Source organism: Oryctolagus cuniculus, chromosome 10 (assembly GCF_964237555.1).
Source record: "Oryctolagus cuniculus chromosome 10, mOryCun1.1, whole genome shotgun sequence".
Lineage (NCBI taxonomy): Eukaryota > Metazoa > Chordata > Mammalia > Lagomorpha > Leporidae > Oryctolagus > Oryctolagus cuniculus.
Genome location: NC_091441.1, coordinates 54,563,374 through 54,579,665, shown reverse-complemented (window position 1 = coordinate 54,579,665; position 16,292 = coordinate 54,563,374). Strand labels below are relative to the sequence as shown.

The 16,292-nt window shown below is 56.6% G+C and overlaps 1 protein-coding gene across 2 annotated transcripts in view; it reads left to right on the top strand.

The window, feature by feature from the left end:
• CABLES1 (Cdk5 and Abl enzyme substrate 1) overlaps positions 1-16,292 on the top strand; it is a 108,453-nt gene that overhangs the window by 1,760 nt on the left and 90,401 nt on the right. The gene's annotated exons all lie outside the window — the stretch shown is intronic.

Sequence of the window (16,292 nt, the reverse complement as noted above, 5' to 3'; positions counted from 1 at the left end):
AAGGAGGAGCTCACGAAACTTCCTGAGACCCGGCTCGCGCTCCCCACGCGGCCCGGCGCGGAGCGGGGCAGTGGGTGGGGCCGGTGGCCCAGTGGCCGAGATCCGCGCGTGTGAGCCCAAACTTGCAGCGGACGCGCCTGAGTCGCTCCCGCCTGCCCGGCCCCGGGGAGTTTGGCTTTTGCCCTTTGCCTTTCTGAGAAGTGGAAAGCCTTCCTTCTAAACCCTTGACCCAGGCCCAGGCCCAGGGTGGGTGGCAGACAGGGAGGAAATCGGACCTTGAGGATTGATTGATTGATTGATTGCGGGCCGAGAGGAATTTGGTTGAATCGGTTGAAAGCTGGTTGTGCTTGCTGGTTTGTTATCGGAAGGTGTTAGGTGTCTCAGCGAAAGCATGGAATGTTAGGAAGCAGCTGGAGCTTGCTGGCTGCATTCCCAGGGCAGGGGGACTGGGGGCAGCCGGTAGGGACAGCTGGGCTCCCTGGGAGTGCCTGAGGCCTGCTGGGAAGTTAGTCACCGTTCAGACTCCACCTTGTTTCAGTGGTTTGCACCTCCTGCGGCCTCAGTTTCCCCATGGCGGGAGAGGCGCGTTCTGCAGGTGTGGAAATGGGTGGGGCCAGCCTCAGGTGCAGCCTGTGTCCTGGAATGCTCAGCGGATAGCTCAGGTCTGAGTAAACTTAACTTCCTCCCCGAAGAGTGAGCTCAGCTGGTGCAGAAGTTTGCTTAGTCCATGAAATCCTAACAGGGCTCTGCATGTAGTGTTGCAGTTCCAGCACCCAGGGGTGGGCAGGCAGGGCTGGGGCGGGGAGAGTGCATAGGGGAGGCAGCCTGTGACTGCGCAGCTGAAGTAGTTCACAGGGCACCTGTGGCGGTCCCATGCTGACATGCCTTGTCAGGGCTTGTAAGACTGCATGGGCGGGTCAGCCCTCGGCAGGGAGATCCCGCCCTTCGGGGTGAGCGGCACACACTTGGCAGTTTCTAAGGCAGCTCCTAACCACTCCGGAGTTTGATCGGAAGCCTGGCAGCCTAGCGGGTCATCACAGGAGTTAGGATAAACATACGTGTCGTTCCAAGCCCTTGCGAGGGGCTGCCCTGCATCCTCCCAGCAGACAGAAGTGTCCCTGTGCTGAAAGCTGTGACTCGGGAGGCCTTGTCCTCTTTGTCCAGCACACCCATGTCCCTGCATATGGAGCATTCCCGAGCCAAGCCGGAACTTACTCTCTCATCCCATAAACGGGACCCTGTAGGCGCTTTAATCCATCGCTCCCACCCCAGCACACGCACCAAGATGAGAGGGGAAGAGTTGCATTCCTCTATTTTAAATAATCCATCACGGACAGTTTGATAGGCATTTTTTAAGATTACAGCTACCCACAGACACATCCAATGTGACGTAGAGAAGGGGAAAATAAGGTACAGCTGCTTTAAGAAGGACCCTCTGAGACTGTATTGGCTGTGGAGTGCCAATGAACGTGGCCTGCGCTAGGAAGCTTTGCTTCCTACATTGTGATGCTTTCAAGAACGTTGTCTCTGGTTTTAGGATCACTCACTCACCTGCCTAGACCAAGTGTGGTTTAGAGCACAAACCGCTGGAGTCAGGCTGGGGCCGGCCCTCCTGGGTTCCCTGTGTCTTTCTGATATGCCTCCCTTTAGGGAACTCTGCTAGCCAGTGAGGTTCCATCTGCTGCTGCTTCATGTGCTCCTGGCATGTGGATTTTCAGTTACACTTTCCCTAGAGTCCTTGCTTGCTATTTAAGGAATTCCATAGGCCCTCGTGGCACTAAGGTACAGGCTCCAGTGGTGGACCTTTGACTTGGCGATTAAGATGTCTCTGGGTTCAGGCTCAGCTCTGCTCCTGAGCCCAGCTTCCTGCTAGTGAGCGTCTGGGAAGGCAGCAGGTGTCGGCTCAGGCAGTTGGGTTTCCACCACCCCAGGAGAGACCTGGGTTGAGTTCCTGGCTCCTGGCCCTGCTGTGGCCATGGGAGCTTTCTGTATGTCTGCATCTCAAAGTTCTGAACCTACAGCCTCACTGGCAGCCCAGGCCTTGGCACGGGCAGGCACTCGGCAGATGTGACTCTCATGAGCCAGGAGCCCAAGAGAACCAGAGAGGCTGAGCGACTGCCTCAGATGGGCCCAGGCAGTGAGAGGTCTGGGTGATAAGTCAGACCCAGCTTTGTCCAGGGAGGGAACTCGGGTCTTTCCCTCCACCACTCCACTGTGTGGCCAGGTCCATAGGCAGTGAGCCGTTGGCTGTAAACCCTGGTGCACGAAACAGCAGGCCACTTGCACTGGTGGGATTCTGTTCTCCCTCTCCTGGTCTCCCCCAGATTGAGCCCATTTGTGGTCCCCTGCCCCCAGCTTTGCTGCTGCCTGCCACTCTCATTGTTAGTGCCTGCAAAATCATCTGATCTGGCCCTGCCCGGGCACCTGCAGGCAGAACTTGAGATTCAATAAACCTATGGCAGGCGAATTTCTGAACTGATGTTTTATGGCCCGTGAATGATGTTATAAAAATCCAAATGACCCTAGCCAGAGGAAAGGTTCCCTACACCTGGCTTAGGGTGGCCAGGGAGTCCAGGCCTGTGGGCCTGCGGATTCTCCCACCAGCAGGCTCAAGTAAAATCAAACGCCTTTTTGCTTCATGCCCTGTCATGCTCCTTGTTTCTTGGCTCACAGGACCCTGAAAGGTGTTAATAGGTGACGGGGAGTATAAATTTATAAGTCATGTTTTGGGCTTCCTTTTTTTTTTTTTTTTGACAGGCAGAGTGGACAGTGAGAGAGAGAGACAGAGAGAAAGGTCTTCCTTTGCCGTTGGTTCACCCTCCAATGGCCGCCGCGGCCGGCGCGCTGCGGCCGGCGCACCGCGCTGATCCGATGGCAGGAGCCAGGAGCCAGGTGCTTTTCCTGGTCTCCCATGGGGTGCAGGGCCCAAGCACCTGGGCCATCCTCCACTGCACTCCCTGGCCACAGCAGAGGGCTGGCCTGGAAGAGGGGCAACCGGGACAGAATCCGGCGCCCCGACTGGGACTAGAACCCGGTGTGCCGGCGCCGCTAGGCGGAGGATTAGCCTAGTGAGCCGCGGCGCCGGCCCGGGCTTCCTTTTGATTCAAAGCTTCATCTCGGGCAGCAGCCGGCAGCCAGCGGCCCAGGAGCCTGGAGTTGAGCTCAGGTGAGCTTGTGTGCCAGCTGGCTGGAGCACACGGGGGCTGCTTAGAATTACCTGGGTTAGCGTCCTGCCTTGTGAGAGTTAGGTCTTACGCAGAAGGAAGGCAGCAGTGCAGTGTAGCCCCATGCCTTAAGTTCAAATGCTAGTGCCACTAATGCTGCTGTCTGGCCCTGGGCAGGCTGGGGACCCTTTTGGGTACTCTGTCCTCAGCAGGGAGCCTTGGTTGGTCTTGGGCCCTTCCAGGGGCTGCCTGTGCTTAGGGTCCCTGTTGAAGGCTGTCTGAGCGCTGGCTTCCCAGGGCCAGCCTGTGGAGCGTCGCAGCCTCTGTAGCCCCGGCTGGCTCCCTGTGATGCGGACAGCCCATGCTTTGAGATGGGAGGCTTTTCCCAGCACGCGTAGCTGTCCTGGTTGTGAGGCATGGTGGGGGGACTGGGGCTCAGATGTGAAGCCACTTGCCCAAGGTGGCTTAGCATTTAAAGCTTGAGCTCGGGCCTCTCCCCACCACTCACTCAGTCTTGCCCCTAAAGGGGGAGGAGGGGGCAGGGAGGGGAACTGGCCCGTGCTGTAGCTGCAGCCCCAGTATCTTCACCAAAAGGAAAATGCGAGCTGGACTCCTGTCCCCGCCACCCCCCCCCCCCCGCCTTTTCCGCTGCCTGACTCCGTGACTTCAGGCAAGCCACCGAAGCCGCCACCCTGTGCGCCCCACCTATGGAGGCACCTGCCGCTCTGGGTCTTGGAAGTCCGGCAAGGACTTTGACCTCCTCGCAGTTAGACACGAGTTATGGTGGAGCTGTTTTTCCGGCAGCCGGAATGTGGAAGCCGAAGCTGCAGCCCCAGGCCCTGGTCAGGCATGGACCGGGCCCCACCCGGGGCAAAGCGAATGACCCACGCCAGTGGCGGGGGCAGCCCTGGCCCGCCCGCTGCCCTGCTCCTTGCCGTCCCAAAGCCTGTCGTGTGAGCAAGCTTGGGGGTGGCTGGGCAGCCTGCTCAGAGCTGGCAGGCGCCCAGGGAGGGCAGCGAGTCCATGCCACCTTCGGCTGTCCGTGGAGGGTGTGGGCAGCCATCGCCAGCTGTGTACCACCCGCCTGGCACTGTCCTAGCAGGCTCTGCCCTGGACTTTCCCCCTCCTTGGATATACTTGTTAGCTGGGGTCACAGCCTAGGGCAGGTGGCCTTGGAGCAGAATAGAAAGATTATAGGTGAGTCTGGTGATCTGAGGCGGGGTAGGGAGTGCCCATCCAGGGCCGGGAAGCCTGCATTTTGGGCCTCGGGTTCTGTATGAAGGAGAGGGCTGGGGCCGATGGGCCTGCTACCCCTGCAGGCCTAGCCTCCCAAGCGTGTCAGGTCTGTGGCCCATGCAGGGCCCCCGGCACAGTTGATCTGGGGACTCGATAGCCTAACTGAAGAATCAGGTGGATGGCAGCGGTGTCTGGCGCTGGCCCTGATTGGCAGAATAGGCACCGTAGGGTGTGTGGCTTCCCTCAACATAGGGTAACTGTCAAACCCACCTTCCCCTGTGCTCCCCTGGACACAGAGGCCTCGTGACTAGACTGAGGACTAGCAGAGGCCTCCCAAGCCAGAAGCTGCTGCCCTGTAAGATGGTCAGCCTCCAACCAGCGCCACTCCCTGGCAGGGAGCTGATCTGGAGTGGCCCTCACGGCCTGAGCCATCAGGTTTACAAAGTACTTTTCTAGGGGCTGGTGCTGTGGCATAATTGGTGAAGCTGCCACATGTGGTGCCAGTCCAAGTCCCGGCTGCTCCACTTCCCATCCAGCTCCCTGCTAATGCATCTGGGAAAGCAGCGGAGGATGGCCCAAGTGCTTGGACCCTGGCACCTGTTGGGGAGACCCGGAAGAAGCTCTTGGCCTGGCCCCAGCTATTGTGGCCATTTGGGAGTGAACCAGTGGATGGAAGATCTCTCTCTCCCTCTCTCTCAAATAAGTCTTTAAAGGGAAAAAAAAAAAAAACAAAAAAAAAACCACCTACTTTTATAGACCCGAGTCTTAGCAGGAGGCCAGGCTCACAGAGCAGGCCAGGGATGACCTTTGTCAGATAGGTGGCAGAGGAAATTTTAGTGGGGGGACTTACTGCCTGTGTCACTTACTCAGTTGACCCAAACCAATGTCAGTCAAGAGGCACCAGTGTGCTAGACGGAGGAGAGGCAGCCCCAGGGCGCCAGCCCGTCTGTGTCGGGTGGCAGATGTCAACAGGCGACTTAGACCTAGCAGGGTGGTGAGTGGTCGGGTAGAGGGCAGCTCGTGGCTTGAGTCGCCGCTGCGCCAGGTCTGGGACCCGGTGTTTCTACTGAACAAACACGAGGCACAGCATGGGGATTCCAGGGTTCCTGTATCCCTTCCCTTGCTTTGGGCACAGAGAGATGAAGTCAGTAGCCTGCCACCCCTCAGCCTGAGTGTGCGCTGGGCTTGAAGCGGGCATTCTGGCTGCTGGTCCCTGCTCTGCTGCATCTCCCTCCCCCGGCTGCGGTGTGTGGATCGGGCTGGGAAATCCGTGTTAGATTGGCTGCAGCTGAGCCCAGCAGAGGTTGTCCTTCATGACCTCGGAGGTCACTGTGGACTCTGGTTTTCTAAAGAGCGCCCCCTTGCGGGCTCCCAGGGAGGACCTCTGTGCCAGACCAGGGAAGCAGGTTCCTGTGAAGGCAGTCATGAGTCCAGCCAGACACCTGCCTGAGCTTCCCGCTTCCCAGCCCCACCCATCACCTCCCTGGGGCTGTTCAGAGCATAGCACAGCAGGAGCATGAACTGGTACCCCCAGGGATGGTGTTTGCGGCTCTGCCATTTACCCTGACCAGGTTCTCATCTGTGAAATGGGCACACTAATCTTCCCTGCCCCTAAATGTGTCCTTTTGGTACCCTTCCCCTGGGGCAAGGCCCCATTGTCGCTCCCCCTCTTCGTGGAGGAGCAACACAGGACCCTGCGCTGTTCTTTCGTCTGTTCGGCCCTCCCCGGGTTTGCTGCTGGTTCTTCCCGGGTTGGCTACTATCCCTTCCACCTCCGTGGAAGGGCGGTTCCCCCTGCCACTTTCCCCACTTCCGCTGGGGAGCGGCACACCACTGGCCGGCTCTCTCGGGGGCCGCACAGGTGTTCCTTCAGATAGATGTTCCCCATAGATGTTTCTGGTGCATGCCGTCTCTCTCCTCCTCTATAGCCCTCCTCCGCCAATCCCAACTCGGCTGAGTACGCTGCTCTCCAATCAGGAGCAAGTCCTACAGTTAATTGGTTGAACTGGAGGCAGCTGTGCGGAAGCTGTTCACCTCTCTCCCAGCGCCATACCGTGGGAGAGCAGATGCACAGAATAAGTCCTAATTCGAGTAACTTAGTCTAGTCCGGATTGCTCCCCACAGATCCCCCTTTCTTTTTATTTTTTAGCGTTGATACGCGCCTGTCTTCGGTGTCCCGCGGAACACACTCTGCTCTACTTGCTAGAGTTGCCACAGGCTCTTACAAGTCCTATCAATCAGGAAAACCGAATCCGGGTCCTCTCTTCGCCATTGTGAGGAGGTTTTTAGGCGCTGATGCATGCCTGTGTTCGGTGCCCTGCAGCGCATGCTCTGCTCTGCCCGCAGGGGCTTACAAAACCTATCAGGCAAACCGAATCCAAGCCTTCTCATTGCCTTATTGTGGGGGAGACTTATTAGTGTCGGTTCGTGCCTATCTTCGGTGACCTGCAGCTCATACTCTGGTCGAGCTTTGCTGGCGCTTACCGCCTTAAATCAGGCAGACCGAATCCAAGCCTCCTAATTGTTGCATGTTGAGGGGAGGCCTTATTTCTCTCTATTTCTCTATCTCCGGGCATTCCTATTTCTCCCACTTTACTTCTAAAACTTCTGTTTCTCTTATCCCCGCAGCTTCCCGGCACCTCGCCCCGCCAGCGGGTTCCCGGCTCTGCGCCGCTTCAGCCCGCGCGCCTCTCTCATCTGCGCAGCTTCCCGGCTTTGCGCGGCTCGGCTTTGCGCGCTCCGCGGTCTCCACGCTTAACCCTTTCGCGTCTGAACCACGGCCTACGCCAGCGTTCCCTATCTATTCACGCCCCGTGCTCTCTCTGCACACGGCGGCTTCCGCGAGTAACACAGCGTAGCTTGCGTCTCCGCCACTAGGATTCAATCTAAGTTCCCCGGGCTAGCCTGGCGAATTCAACCCAGCGTACGTCTCCGCCCCACGATTTGGCTTCCCGTCCTTTGCTCCCCGGGCTAATCAGACGGATCCCAATCTGGCTTACGTCTCAGCTTCTGGTTTCAACTTTTCGCCCCCTATTCCCGGGCTAACTTGAGAACCCCAAAGTGGCTTTCGTTTCCGCCTCGGCCTGCCCCCCGCGGCTTCAATTTCCCTAACATTTTTCTCTACCCGGTATGTTTCCCCAAGCTTTCCTCCAACGATATTCCTCCCTCATTTCTCCTGGCCTCTCCCCACAGTCCGCGTCCGAGTCTGTTTGTTCTAGCTTTCACTTTCGCTTTCGACCTTAGAGATTTCTCCCAGCTTCCCCCCGTAGTCCGTATCCGAGTCTATGCCTAGGCTTTCAATAGCTTCTTCCGGCTCCTTTTTCGTCCGGCTTTTCCCTAGGCTGTTTGCTAGTTTCTCTCTCCGATATTTTCCCTAGTTCTTCCCGTTTCTTCCCTCCTAAGTTTCATATCCGTCCTAAGTTTCCCATCCGAGTCACGGCACCATTATGTCGCTCCCCCTCTTCGTGGAGGAGCAACACAGGACCCTGCGCTGTTCTTTCGTCTGTTCGGCCCTCCCCGGGTTTGCTGCTGGTTCTTCCCGGGTTGGCTACTATCCCTTCCACCTCCGTGGAAGGGCGGTTCCCCCTGCCACTTTCCCCACTTCCGCTGGGGAGCGGCACACCACTGGCCGGCTCTCTCGGGGGCCGCACAGGTGTTCCTTCAGATAGATGTTCCCCATAGATGTTTCTGGTGCATGCCGTCTCTCTCCTCCTCTATAGTCCTCCTCCGCCAATCCCAACTCGGCTGAGTACGCTGCTCTCCAATCAGGAGCAAGTCCTACAGTTAATTGGTTGAACTGGAGGCAGCTGTGCGGAAGCTGTTCACCTCTCTCCCAGCGCCATACCGTGGGAGAGCAGATGCACAGAATAAGTCCTAATTCGAGTAACTTAGTCTAGTCCGGATTGCTCCCCACACCCATCATCAGTGCCCATGGAATACTTTCTCTGAAACAGCCGTGCCTACCCAGGTGTGTGTTGTCTTTGGTTCTCTTTGTGCGACAACAACAGAGTGGAGTAGTTGCGACCAAAGCCATGTGGCCTCCTAAATCTGTTCACTCCCAGGCTTGTCAGGAGAAGTTGGCCACCTGGTGGTAGCCCCAGGCTATATGTCCTGGAGGCACACAGGGTCCTGACCCCTTCCTGGCCACCCTCACTGGCCTGGCCTTGGCCTTGGTCTGAGTCCTAGAAGGATTCAGCCTCCTTCCGAGAGGCTCTGGGCGGACGTTCCCTTTTCTCCAGGCTGCCAGAGGGCCCTTTCAGAAACCCACCTCTGATGCTGCCGGCCTCCCGTGCCTTGTGTCTCACTGCCACTGGCTGCTCCGAGGGAGGGGCCTCCAGCCTTTCCTTGCAGAGCCAGCCTGTTCAGCGCCCCCTGCCCCAACGGACCCTCCATCCCTGGGGTCTCTGCACTCCAGCCCAACCGTGGCCTTCCCAGTGGCCAGGGCTTGGTGATGGGTCCATCAGGGGCTGGTTGGCATCGGAATGCACCAGCCCCTCCCCCACCCTGCCCCCATCACAGCCACCATGGTGCACAAACAAAACCCAGAGATCAGAGCCCCAGAGACAGGACAGCAACTCCTGCAGAGCCTTTTCCCTGCCAAGCCCTGCTGGTCCTGTCGCTGCTCTGCCCTTCCCCACCCCAGGGTGTTGTCTTTTCCCATAGAAGTCCCCACCACTCCCCTTCTCCCTCCTTCTGCCCCTAGTCCTGCAGGGGAACAAACTTCTTGAATGGGTCTGTCCCTGTCACCGGGGGTACGGTGGGGAGATGTACCAGCCAGGCCTGCTGCCCCACGCATGTGCTGGGTGCCGCGTGTGCACTATGCCATCTCGCCAAGCTGAGGACACTGAGGCTGCTGGGTTAAGGAAATGTGCCCAAGGCCACGTAGCTGAAGTCCAGAGCTGTCATTGAACCCTGGCTTCCTGACCTCCAGGCTGCGTTTCTGCTCCATCTCACAGTGTGCTGTGGACAGAGACAGGGCAGAGCCTGCGGGCTGCTTGGTAGGCTGAGTGGGTCATGGTGGGACGTGTCCTCCCCAGCAGTAGGCCACGGCTTGTTCCCCGTTCTGAGAGCGGGCTTCTGGGCGTGGGCACCAGAGGCTATGTCACACATCGTTTCGTGCCCGTGTCCTCTCTGGGGCTGTGTGAGCTAGCAGGGGATGCGTGTTGCACAGCAGAAGCTTCTGTAAGAATCCCCTGCCCGATACCGATGATGTGAGTCATCCCCAGGGCCACTGCCTCTAAGAAATGTCCCCCTCGAGTCTCAGCCCGTGTGCAATATAAGAACCAAACTCGTAGATCCTGGGGCTCGGATGGATGGTTGGCTTAGCGTCGTGTGTAGGAATCGTTAAATCATTAGCTATTACTCTCTCTTAGAAACTGTGTGATGTTGCAGTTTTATTTTTGTTTGACTTCCAGAAGCCTCTAGGAACCCATGGGTTTCCTGGGCTGTTTTTCCCTCTTTGTTTGTGTTGGTAGTTTGGATAATTGCACGCTAGTTTATATTTAACGAGGTTATCATTAATGCGGTTTGGGGTTTATTGGTGCAGCTTTAGTCACAAAGACAGCAAGCTTGTAAACGCTAGCGGTTTAGGACTTGGCACAGCGCAGTGGCAGGGGCGTGCGGGGACTCGGTGTGTTGCAACCGTCACGAGTAGATGAAAGACCATTCCACAGGAGACGAGGAGTTCCTCGTACCCCACGTGGGTCCTTATTTTAAAGGCTCTTTACTTGTTGACTCCATGATTTGGAAAGCAGAGCGTCTACTTTGATAGTTTTGGGAAGAGGGGAGGAGGGATGAAAGGTGCTGGCAGATAAACTGATGGTTGTTGCGTAAGAACCGCCATTGGCGCGTTGTGGAGGCAGATGGTCAGTCCTGATGAGTTTTGTTAGGGGGAAAAAAAAAGTGCTTCGGGAGAGTGAGGAATGGAGAAGGGAAGTGAAATCACACGTGTTTGAGGTACTTGTGGGATTTGATTTATCTATCATAGACCAACAGATAGCGTTTTAAATTATTTCCTTGGTTCATTGCAGTTTACAAAGTACTTGTATGTATATTTTTACATCAAGTCATTTCAAAAGGACACTGTGGTGGCAGCTTGACAGATTAGGTGGCGGAGCTGGAATTTGAAGTCCGTCTTCCAATTCTAAGTTGAGGGTTTTAAACAAAAACTCTACAGTAGCTGTATCACTCAATAGGCTTCTTTGTTGTTTAAGTGCTGTAAAATCACGTGCTTCTTCCTGGTGCAGTTCTCCCACTTGGATATTTGTTAGCCTCAGAACAGCAGACTCGCCAGGGCCTCGGCTGCTCCGGACCTCTGGGCTGGAGTCACTCAAGGCCACTGTGTTAAAGTACAAAGGGACACTGCTATCAGGGTGGCATCGAGCGAGGATGCGGATTTCTCACGTGACCAACTCTGGGATGGGCAGGGGCTGGAAACCTTTCCCATGAGTTCTGCCCCCAGGGAGCGGGCTCCTCCTCCCCTGCACTCTCCTGCTCAGCCACTTTCTCAGCTACGTGGGGGCACAGATGCAGGTGTGGAAAGACCAGCTTTGGAGATAGGGCCTGTCGCTTGGCACCTGGTTGTGCGGCTCAGCCCCTCCGAGCCTCAGTGACCTATCTGTAGAATGGGGATACAATTCCTGCCGTTTGGAAGTGTTGTGAGGTGTAAAACAAACGTGCACCACCCAGCACGTAGCAGAGGTGTGGCCTCCTGTGATCAGACTGTAAAATGGTAGCCGTTGCGTCCATTCCCAACCGCATCACATGGAGTCAGACAGCAGCCGTCTTGAAGTTGAAGCTAGACAAGGTCTGCTGGGAGCAGAGGGAGCTGATGCCCTGGTTCCCTGAGTGGATAAGCTGTGCAGTGTTTCAGTTGTAGAAACGGCAGTAAAACCGGAGCAGGGAGGGGACACGACACTGACTCTGCTGGGTGCTCGCCGTCCCCCTGCCTGCACTGGAGTCTGGACATTCCCATTGCCAAGGTAAAGCAGTCAGTGACTTCTCAGGGTCCTCGTTGCAGTTGGAGAGCAGCAGAGCTGTGGGTTGAGAGCAACCCAGTCTCGCCCACACCCACCCAGGCACGTGGAAGATGCTGCCCCACCTGGGGTCCCCGTTGCCCCTCTTTGGGGAATGCGCCTTCCAAGACAATTGGGAAAGCTCACCATGGCTTGTACTATTTTCAGAAGCTGTGACCCTTGCTCTGGGGACTGTGCTGGCTGCTCCGCCTCCATGTCCAAGTGGGATGCCTGCTGAGTGTGAGGGCTCCTCAGGGGACACAGGGCAGCGTGGCCCTGATGTACGGAGTCTGGGGCTCCGCTACTGGCCTCTGACCCCTTTTCCCCTCCCTATTCCTTTGCATGCTGCCCCTCCTTCCTCTCTTGGAACCCCTGGAGGAGACAGAGTTGAGCTGTGTCCCGGGCTCACAGGTGTAGCCTGTCTGGCACTGGGTCTGCAGCAACCCTGGTGGGTGTCAGTTCTGCATGGCCATCTGCATGCCTGGCAGAGGGGACCTGCCCCGGAAGAGGGGTGCTGGTGTGCGAGGCAGCTGGATCCCTCCATTCCTGCAGCAGGGGCAGGTGCTGTGCTGCAGGTGGCCTCTGAACAGGGCCTGCAGGCTGACTGTGAGTTCTCTACTTACATGCCGCTGTGCACTGGGCGGCTGGTTCAGGAGGGGGATGTTTATTTCAAGGGAAGGATGGAGGCTTCCAGATGGCGACAGGTGTGAGTGCAGCTGGAGGCAGGTGGGATAGAGAAGGAAAACCCTAGCGATGCTTTTAGCCCTTTTGCCTCCTTGTCCTCAGAAGAATGAACGTGTGCCTGTCCAAACTTTGCAGTTCTGGGGAAGGCATTTACTTGTACAAGTACAGAATTTTAGGAGTGTCAGGGAGCTCTCTCCAAGGGACGGAGGTCAGTGAGGAAGTTGGGGGCCGAGCTCGTTTTTCCCTTGGGGTAGGTGCTGGGTTGCATGGTGTCTGCCCAACAGACTTGTCCACCTGGGTCCTCAGAGTGTGAGCTGGGTGGACACAGGACCCTGGTGCACAGGTTAGGATGAGGCCCTACCGGAGCAGGCTGGGCCTGGCGTCCTGCGGGCAAGACCCTGTGGACACAGCAGAAGAGGTGGGACACTGAGGCTGGAAGCACGGGGAAGCCGGCCCTGCCTGCACCGTGCCTGTGTGCATGTGTCTGTTTAAGTGTGTGCACTGTGCATGTGTCTGTTTAAGCTACCCGGTGTGTAGTAAGTGCAGTAGTCCCTCCCTGGCGTATCTGAGTGAGCACTGCTGTCCCGTTCCCTGCCTTCCTGTCGCTGGCCAGTGGGCGAGGAGCAGAAGTCGCAGGGCAGAGCCTGCGTGGGAGCAGGAGATGAGGAATAAAGCGACACCACACGGGATTCTTCCCCTCTGCTCACTTCCGCGGTGTGGCTGCACCAGATCGCCAGTGGCGGTGGCAGCTGCCGGTGCCCAGCTCAGACTTGCGGTGTCAGACGTCCTGGGGGCAGGGTCCCCTGCAGTCTCTCTCCACAGAGGCCACAAGGTGCATCTCATGCCCGTTCAGACTTGGACGATGCCTCGTGAGCCCCAGCTTTCCCGCACCCGGGACGTCAGCAGTGTCTGGTGTGCTTATTGAGACTTAGTCGTCTTTTCCTCCAGAGCACTTATTCAGCACTTCTAAGTGCACGCTACGCCCCCAGTGACGCTACGCCCCCAGTGACGCTACGCCCCCACTGACGCTGTGCTGAGAGCGCAGAGGGCTCAGGTGGGAGGGGCTTCCATCAGCACATCCAGTACCTCCTTCCCAGGGTTCAGCACCCCCAAAGCCCCCTGTGCACGTTCTGCTGCTGAACCTCTAGATTCGGCTCCCGTGAGTTCCTCTCCCCTTGGCTGTCTCTGCCACCCCCTTCCTAGCACACCTGGTCCCTCACCTCTGTCCTAGAGCATATAATGATCGCCTCTATTTTAAGCTCTCGGCGGTGTTTTCAAGTATTCCAGTGTTTTGTTGAAAGCTGAGCACCGGGGCCATGGGGAGCACAGGAATGGGGCCCCGACGCCATGGAGCTTAGCTCCTAGTGTGGGAGAGGCACAAAGCTCCTGAAGGTCGGCAGGGCGCTGTGGAGGGAAGCGCTGAGCTTCGGGACTGTCGGCCAGGGAAAACCTTTCCAGGGATGAGGGAGCAAGAAAAGCCGCCTCGAGGTGGGATGCAGGGGTTTCGGGGCCCAGGGAGGTGAACGCACTTGGTCTGATTAAGGAGGAACAAGAGGCCCAAGTGGTTGCACTGCGGTGAACATGGGGCTGCGGGGAGCTGAGGCCCGAGATGGGCCAGGGGCCTCCTCCTTAGACCAAGGGTTCGCTCTTCTTAGAGGCCACTGGAGAGCCACACTGGGGCGCCGGGTGCTCTGGCTCGCCTGCTGTGTGAAGAATGAGCTGAAGGAGGGCCGGCGGGGACTGGGGCAGTGTTTGGGAGTCCCTGGCCTCCATCAGGAGCCCCCTGCCGAGAGATGCAGCGGCCTGGGCTGGGGTGGAGGGTGTGAGGCTGAGGCACTCACGGTGCATGTAGGAGGTGATAGGCAGGTGGACCGTGCAGGTGAGCTGCATGGTCCCTGCCCTCATGGAGCCTACATCTAATCGGAGACTAATTGGCTGGCAGGTGTGGTGTGTGTCACAGAGGGGTTCGCCGGTAACAAGTGCAGCGGTGGGTGTGACCACTGGGTGGTGGGGGCATCAGGTCAAAGAAGGCTGCTTCCAGAGGGGACAGCTGGGCTGAGGTCTGTGGTGAGCAGGGTCAAGTGCTGGTAGCTGACGCGGGCTGGGAGGACTGGGCAGCAGGAGCAGCAGCAGGGATGAGGAGGCCCGGCAGAGTCGATTGGCAGGAGAAGGGGGCCAACCACAGTTGAGGGGGGGTGCAGGAGAAGCCAGTGGCTTCCACAGAGACTCAGGTTGCGGTGGAATTGGTTTGGAGATGGATGGGATTGGACTGCATCAGGAGACCCCAGGGTTTCTGGAGTGTAGACTGGATGGCAGGGGAGGGGGGTGTGGCACAACCCACCATTAAAGGTTTAAAAATGGCTACTGAGGAGAAAAAATAGACCACTGAAGCAGACTTTCTTCTCATTGTCTTTTTTTAAATTATTTTAAAGGCAGGGTTAGAGAGGGGGAGAGAGAGGTGTCTTCTATCTGCTGGTTCACTCCCCAAATGGTCACAGTGGCCAGAGCTGGGCTGATCAGGAGCTTCTCCCAGGTTTCCCACATGGGTGCAGGGGCCCTAGGACCTGGGCCATCTTTCACAGCTTTCCCAGGCCACAGCAGAGAGCTGGATCAGAAGTGGAGCAGCCAGGACTCGAACCGGCGCCCACATGGGATGCTGGCACTGCAGGCGGCAGCCTCACCCACTATGCCACAGCGCCACCCTTCTCATTGTCTTTTATCCCCCCCAAATCTTGTGCTTGAGGTGATAGTTCCATGGGGTCATAAATAATGTGTTTTTTGTATGATTTATTTATTTATTTGAAAGACAGAGTTACAGAACAGAAGTAGAGAGATAGAGGGAGGGTCCTTCATCCACTGGTTCACTCCCCAAATGGCCACAATGGCTGGAGCTGGGCCAGGCCAGAGCCAGCTGGGTCTCCCACATGGGTGCAGGGCCATCTCCTACTGCTTTCCCAGCCCACAGCAGAGAGCTTGATTGGAAGTGGAGCAGCCAGGACTCTAAAGTGCCCATAAGGGATGCTGGCACCTCACTTGGCGGCATTACCTGCTTTGCCACAGCACTAGCCCCATAAATAATGTATTGATGAGGACATATGCATAGGGCTTTTCCTTCCAAAGAAGAGAATAATATTTATTTAGAGAACATCCTAAAATTTTATTCATTTCCTACTTATTTGACCTAAAAATTCCAATATTACCTTTTATTTGGAAATTTCTTTCTAAAAATTTATTTTGTTTGAAAGGCAGACAAATCTTCCATCTGCTGGTTTACTCCCCAAATGCTCACAACACCGGACCAGGCGGAAGCCAAGAGCCTGGAACTCCATCTGGATCTCCCTCGTGGGTGGCAGGGGTCCAACTACTCACGCCGTCATCTGCCGCCTCTCCGGGTGTGCACTCGCGGGGACCTGAGCAGAAACACTCTGATAGGGGACCCAGAATTCCAGACGGTGACTTAACTGCAGCTCCTGCCCCTCCAATATTCCCTTCTAAGATAAAGTTGGGTATATCAATATAAAAAAAGCCCAAATCAGATTTCATTCATTTAATTTTTAAAGATACGCAATTTCATTCCATTAAAGAAAAACATCTTGGAGTAAGATCATTTCCAAAGCAAATCTTACTTCAACTTGCACTTGCAACTAGTCGCCAAGTGCTGGAGTCTGAGGGGATGTGAGGAAAGAGCTGCTCTCCAAGAGGAGGAAAAGGCTTTTGGAAACCACACAGTCATGTGCCACAGCAGCTCCGCGAGCTCCCAGTCTGTCATTCCCCGGGAGGCAGGTGCCCTGCGATGTTGCAGCCACACATGTGTCTGTTCTGTTTCATTGGCTGCTTTTGTAATCTGGGCATGCGTATCCAGTGCTTTAGGAGCCTGTGGAACTGTGTGGATCTGGGACTTCAGCTCAATTTCCTTTCTTTCTTTTTAAAGATTTATTTATTTAGTTGATAGTTACACAGAAAAAGAAGGAGAGGCAGAGAGAGAGAGAAGTCTTCCATTCAGTGGTTCACTCCCCAGTTGGCCACAACAGCTGGAGTTGGGCTGATCAGGAGCCAGGAGCTTCTTCCGGGTCTCCCATGTGGGTGCAGGTGTGGGGGCCCAAGGTCTTGGTCCATCTTCTACTGCTTTCTCAGGCCATAGCAGAGAGCTAGATCAGAAGTGGGGCAGCTGGGTCTTGAACTGGTGCCCATATGG